General features: G+C 39.1%; 1 pseudogene; it reads left to right on the forward strand.

Annotated features, from left to right (window-relative positions):
* The first annotated feature begins 3795 nt into the window (after window positions 1–3795).
* Window positions 3796–5303, forward strand: LOC111524976 (annotated as a pseudogene).
* The last annotated feature ends 516 nt before the right edge of the window (window positions 5304–5819 follow it).

A 5819-nucleotide genomic window follows, 5' to 3' on the forward strand; every position in this document is an offset into this window, starting at 1 on the left:
ACTGACATTTTGGGCTAGGTAATTCTTTGTTGTTGGAGCTTCTTTTGTGCATTGAAAGATGTTTAGCAGCATTTCTGGCTACCAGTATCTCCTCTCTCCTTCACACCAGTGTGACAACCAAAAATGTCTTCTGAGGTGTAAAATCATCCTGGTTGAGAACATTTTACCCATACTTACTCTGCCAAGCAGTTGCCTGAGTGATTTACATTTATCCTACTCTGTTCTCACTATGAAGTTTTTTCCTAAGCAATGTTTAAAAATTTGGCAAAACTTAGGTGACTTTGACCACATCCTCGAACAAATGAACTGTTTTCCCAGTTCCTAACCACAGGCTGCACCTTGGACCTCATGCCGTTGTTGAGTAGGGTGGCTTAGTTTAGAGCATGTATATGGGGCATAGCCATATCAGTCATCCTTCTTTTTTAAGACTTGTAAGCTCACTATTGTTAAAATATTACCGTTCTTTAATTGTAAAATACCATTCATTGATGGTAAGATTCACAACAATAGCTTTTTTTTTTTTTTACTTAAAATATATATTAAATGTTCAAAAGTATTCTTTTTAGCTTAATAAACCATAAATGGTACATATATTTGCATTCCACTTTATTTTTCGGGACTACTCACAGGAGTTTAAGGATGACAGCCTTCAAATGTTAAAATGCACATTCCTTCCTCCTACCTTCCATATTATGACCTTGAGGAGAAGCAGGAGACCCCAGGGATGCAATCAATTCTAAACAAGCATCTCAGCTAATTCTAATGTAGCCCACCAACATACATTGAGAAAGATTGGTCTAAGCCTTCTTAACATCGAGGATGTAAAGATTGTTCTAAGTCACTGCTGGCCCTTGGCAGTCATGTGCAACATCAAGTGGCATTCCACTCCACTATTCACCGGCTTACTCACAACCATGAGACATCCTAAACAGTACCAGGGATTCATTTGAACTCTCTACTTAGCCAATTTTGTAGTTTTACTTCTGGTAATTAAATGATATACCACTGGGAGGTAGTTTGTCTTATAAGCCAGCTGCAACCTTTCAACAAATAGACATTTGATGCTGTGGGTGCCTTTTATGATGCTTACGTTGGCTGTATCAACCTCTGCTATCTTAGGAAATTCTCCACCTATTCTCCCAAATTTTCTGCAGCCTTTCAATATGTCACCTGAACTAAAACAGATAGCCTTCCTAATATAAAATAACTTTAAGACTGCACCATAATATTTATTTTAGAAAAAGTTTTAAGTGACAGGGATATGCAGTTCATTACAACTTTACCAGAATGTGATGTTATTCATGTAGGCTCTTAACTGAGGTGACAATTGGGTGATCAATAGCCTGTACATCTGTTACATTTATATGTGTTTAGTCATTGACAACTACTTATCAACTTACCTTCTCCCTGGTGGCAGCAAATTTCATTTGACATTGATTGTAAGATAGATTCAGATTTTTCAAATAATCAACTATAGGGAAGGTTATTTTATGTGGGGGGATAATGAGTAATTAGTGGGTATGATGTACATTATCTGGGTGATGGATACCCTAAAGCTTTGAATTAACCACTACACAACCTATACATGTAACAGAACTGCATTTGTACTTCAGTCATTTACACAAATTTTGTTTTAAGTTATTTTACAATGGAAAAGAGATATTCTCCTAGTTTAGATTTTAAGCCTAAGCTTTACTTTGCTAATCAGTGTGCTTTTCAAAAATGCTAAAATGATTAGTTATATTCATCTGACCAGGGGAAACAGGGTCTTAAATAGAATTTTGAAAAAACAATAAATTTTACTATTGCATGAAAGAAATAGTAAAACTTCTGAATTAATGGAGCTGCTATTTACATCTCACATGGTAGTACCCATAATTAGCATGTTCTTAGTAAATGTGTCTGTTTTCTAAATAAAAATGCATAAGTTAATTCAATAATTAAGGCTTAACTTCCTTTTCCTAGACAAACCATAGAATTAGAAGATAGAGAAGGAGGTTTATCAGACAGAAAGCTATAGGATTAAATGTGTAAACCAAATTAATACCAGAAATTGTTTAGCTCTGTTTAATTTCAGAAGGGCATGTTCCATAGTGATAACTTTAGAACATATTCAATAAGTGATTGTTTCTATTAATAAGATGTGCCAATGCCTGTTTTATTTGATAGGTTAAGAACCATCTGATGAGTTATTCTTATCCAATACAGATAGTACAAAGAATAGAAAAAGGGAATGCAAAGCTTTCTTTATTATTCATCTTATAACTAATCTCATAAATGAGTATTTCTTATATATAATATATATATATATATATATACACAGACACACACACACATATGTATTTTTTGAGACGGTGTCTCACTCTTTTGCCCAGGCTAGAGTGCAGTGGTGCGATCTCAACTCACTAGAATCTCCGCCTCCTGGGTTCAAGCGATTCTCCTGCCTCAGCCACCTAACTGCAATTACAGGTGTGTGTCACCACACCCAGCTAATTTTTGTATTTTTAGTAGTGACGGGGTTTCACCATGTTGGCCAGGCTGGTCTTGAACTCCTGACCTGAAGTGATCCGCCTGCCTCGGTCTCCCAAAGTGCTGGGATTACAGGCGTGAGCTACGTGCCCAGCCATATATATTTAATAATATGTTATTTATTATAAGTAATAAATATAAATATTATAGTACTTATTAATAATCTTATAAATAATCTTCCAGTAATCTGTTCATCTTACAAATAATCATTACCTACCCACCAAAGCTCTCCAATAAGTGTTATTTGAAGACTTGGGTAGACAGAAAAGCAAAAAGTAATGGACTATCTCTAAAGACTATTAAGTAACTTGTGTCTTCATCCCATTAGAACCACCCCCTATCCACTGAAAAACATTTAGTCTGAGTTATGGTCAAGTTGCAAGAAGGCAGCAAAGCCTCTGCCTTGCAGAAGGCCAGCAACATCAAGAAGTTCTCTCTGTTGTTTTCTCCCATTGAATCTGGCCTCTGAAGTGTTATGCTAAAGTAAGCACGGGATTTAGTCAAGGGAAAAACTCCTGGGATTCATTTCTTGAACTTGGAAAGTCTTTATAGCACATCTGCCTTATAGTGGCTGGGTTATGGAGCAGTGCCATGGTAAGCAAGGAACAACTGCAGCTTCAGCCTCGCTGGCAGCAGTGAACAGTCATGAAACATAGGGACATCCCCTAACAATTGCCATAGTCTAAATGTAATGTTATGAAGGCCACATAATGGTGGCAAAAAACTGGAATAAAAAGGAGTAAACAAATGGGGACAAAATTACAAAGAAAGACTAACCAGAACTAGGAGAAGAGAAAGAGGAGGCAAAATCAAAAGCTATTTCCTTTTTGAAACCTATGAGACTGTGAATATAGCATTGCCATTAATAGTAATAGGAAAGACATAAAGATAAATGCTTTGGGGCTCAAAGATATGTGAGGTTTGCAGTTTTTTAAATTTGAACGGCCAGTCCAGTTGGAAATGTCCAGGTGGCTGGTCAGAGAATAGAAGAAAAATACTTATGGGAGGATTTGGGAATTGGCACAAAGATGTCACCAACACTGAAGAAGTAGATGTGTTCTTTGTGGGAGAAAGTACAGAGATTAAGCTTCTATAAATGGCTAAGGATAAAAGTTTCAAAAATATTTCTATTTAGCAGGTGGGGGAGGAAAAAGAGGCATCTAAAGAGACAAAACTCTGGCAGCTGGTATATCCTTCACTTGCCTGTGAGCCGTGAGCCCTCCGCACTTTGCCCACTCCAGTTCTACTCTGTCTGATGCTTCCACCATGGCCCAAGCTGGCATAACACTGATTGGACTGGCTGTCATGGGCCAGACCTTAATTTTGTGCATGAATGACCATGGCTTTGTGGCTTGTGCTTTTAATAGTACAGTCTCCAAAGTTGATGATTCCTTGGCAACAAGGCAAAGGGACCAAAGATGTTGGTGTTCAGTCCTTGAAGAAGATGGTCTCCAAGCTGAAAGAGCCACAGGCGTATTGTCTTTCTTGTGAAGGCTGGTCAAGCTGTTGATGATTTTGTGAAAAAATTAGTATCATTGTTGCACACTGGTGACATTATCATTGATGGAGGAAATTTCGAATATAGGGATGCCACAAGACGATGTAGAGACCACAAGGCCAAGGAAATTTTATCTGTGGAGAGCAAAGTTAGTGCTGGAGGAAAAGGATCCCAGTATGGCCTATATAATGCATGCCAAGAGGGAACAAAGAAGTTGGCCCTTATCAAGACAATCTTCCAAGGCATCACTGCAAAAGAAAACTGAAGAACTTTCCTCTGACTGGGTAGGAGAGGAGGGAGCAGGACACTTTGTAAAGATGGTGTACAATAGGATAGAGTATGTGGCTATGCAGCTGATCAGTGGGGCTTACCACCTGATGAAACAGGTACTGGGCATGGAGCAAAACAAGATGGCATACGATTCTGAGGATTGGAATAAGAGAGCTCGACTCATTCTTGATTGAAATCAAAACAAGATGACAGAGGCCTTTGAGGACTAGAATAAGACAGAGCTCCATTCATTCTTGATTGAAATCACAGCCGATATTCTAAGATACCGATGGCAAATACCTGCTGCCAAAGATCAGGGACAGCACGGAACAGAAGGGCACCAGGAAGTGGACCACCATCTCCACCCTGGAAGATGGCATTCCTGTCACCCTCAATGGAAAAGCTGTCTTTGTTCAGTGCTTATCCTCTCTGAAGGATGAAAGAATTCAAGTTAGCAAAAAGCTGAAGGGTCCCCAAAAGAATTAGTTTGATGATGATAAGAAATCATTCCTGGCAGACATTCGGAATGACCTCTATGCTTCCAAGATCATCTCTGACGCTCAAGGCTTTACACTGCTAAGACAGGCAACCAGTGAATTTGGCTGGACCCTCAATTATGGTCATATTGTCCTGATGTGGAGGAGGGAGGCTGCATCATCAGAAGTATATTTCTAGGAAAGATAAAGGATGCATTTAATCAACACCTAGAACTTGAGAACCTATTATTAGAGACTTCTTTAAGTTGGCTGTTGAAAACTGCCAGGACTGCTGGTAGCAGGTGGTCAGCACCAGGGTCTGAGCCAGCATTCCCATGCCCTGTTTCACCACTGCTGTCTCCTTCTGTGATGGATACAGACACAAGATGCTCCCAGACAACCTCATCCAGACTAAGCGGGATTACGTCGGGGCTCACGCCTATGAATGCTTAGAAAAACAGGGACAGTTTACTCACACCAATTGGACAGGCCATGGTGGAAGTGTGTCATGCTCTTCACATAATGCCTAATCATGCTGTTTGTGTTACCCATCACAATTCCATAGACCAGGCCGTTTCATGTATCACACAACCACACAACACCACTTAATGGTCCTCTGTTCTATTTTCTGCTCAGATCTTTTAAAATAAAAGAATGTAAGAGACTCCTGGAAAAGTCACATAGAGTTTATTTATAAAGTAGCTCTGTGAGAACCATCATGCCCTCCGCCCTTGCCTCTTGGGACTGACCAGAAGCTGATAATGTGCGCGAGAGTGAGAACCAATCCACTGAAGCAGTCGTTCCCAAGTGCTCCCTGTGGACTAGTGAGGCTCCTCGCATGCAAATAGGAAGACTTGTTACAATTTGATCAAACTGGAATCTTTCTATTATGCAGCTGAATTTCTTTTTTCTTTTACTCAATAAAAGCTACATTTTATTAAAGAAAAAAGAAAGACAAAATTTTGAAAGGGTGTTGAGAAAGTTTCATGGCAGAGATACACATTTCAAGAAAAGAGCTGGTCAGCTGTGTCACAGATGCATTTAAA

The sequence above is a fragment of the Piliocolobus tephrosceles genome, chromosome 10 (genome assembly GCF_002776525.5).
Source record: "Piliocolobus tephrosceles isolate RC106 chromosome 10, ASM277652v3, whole genome shotgun sequence".
Lineage (NCBI taxonomy): Eukaryota > Metazoa > Chordata > Mammalia > Primates > Cercopithecidae > Piliocolobus > Piliocolobus tephrosceles.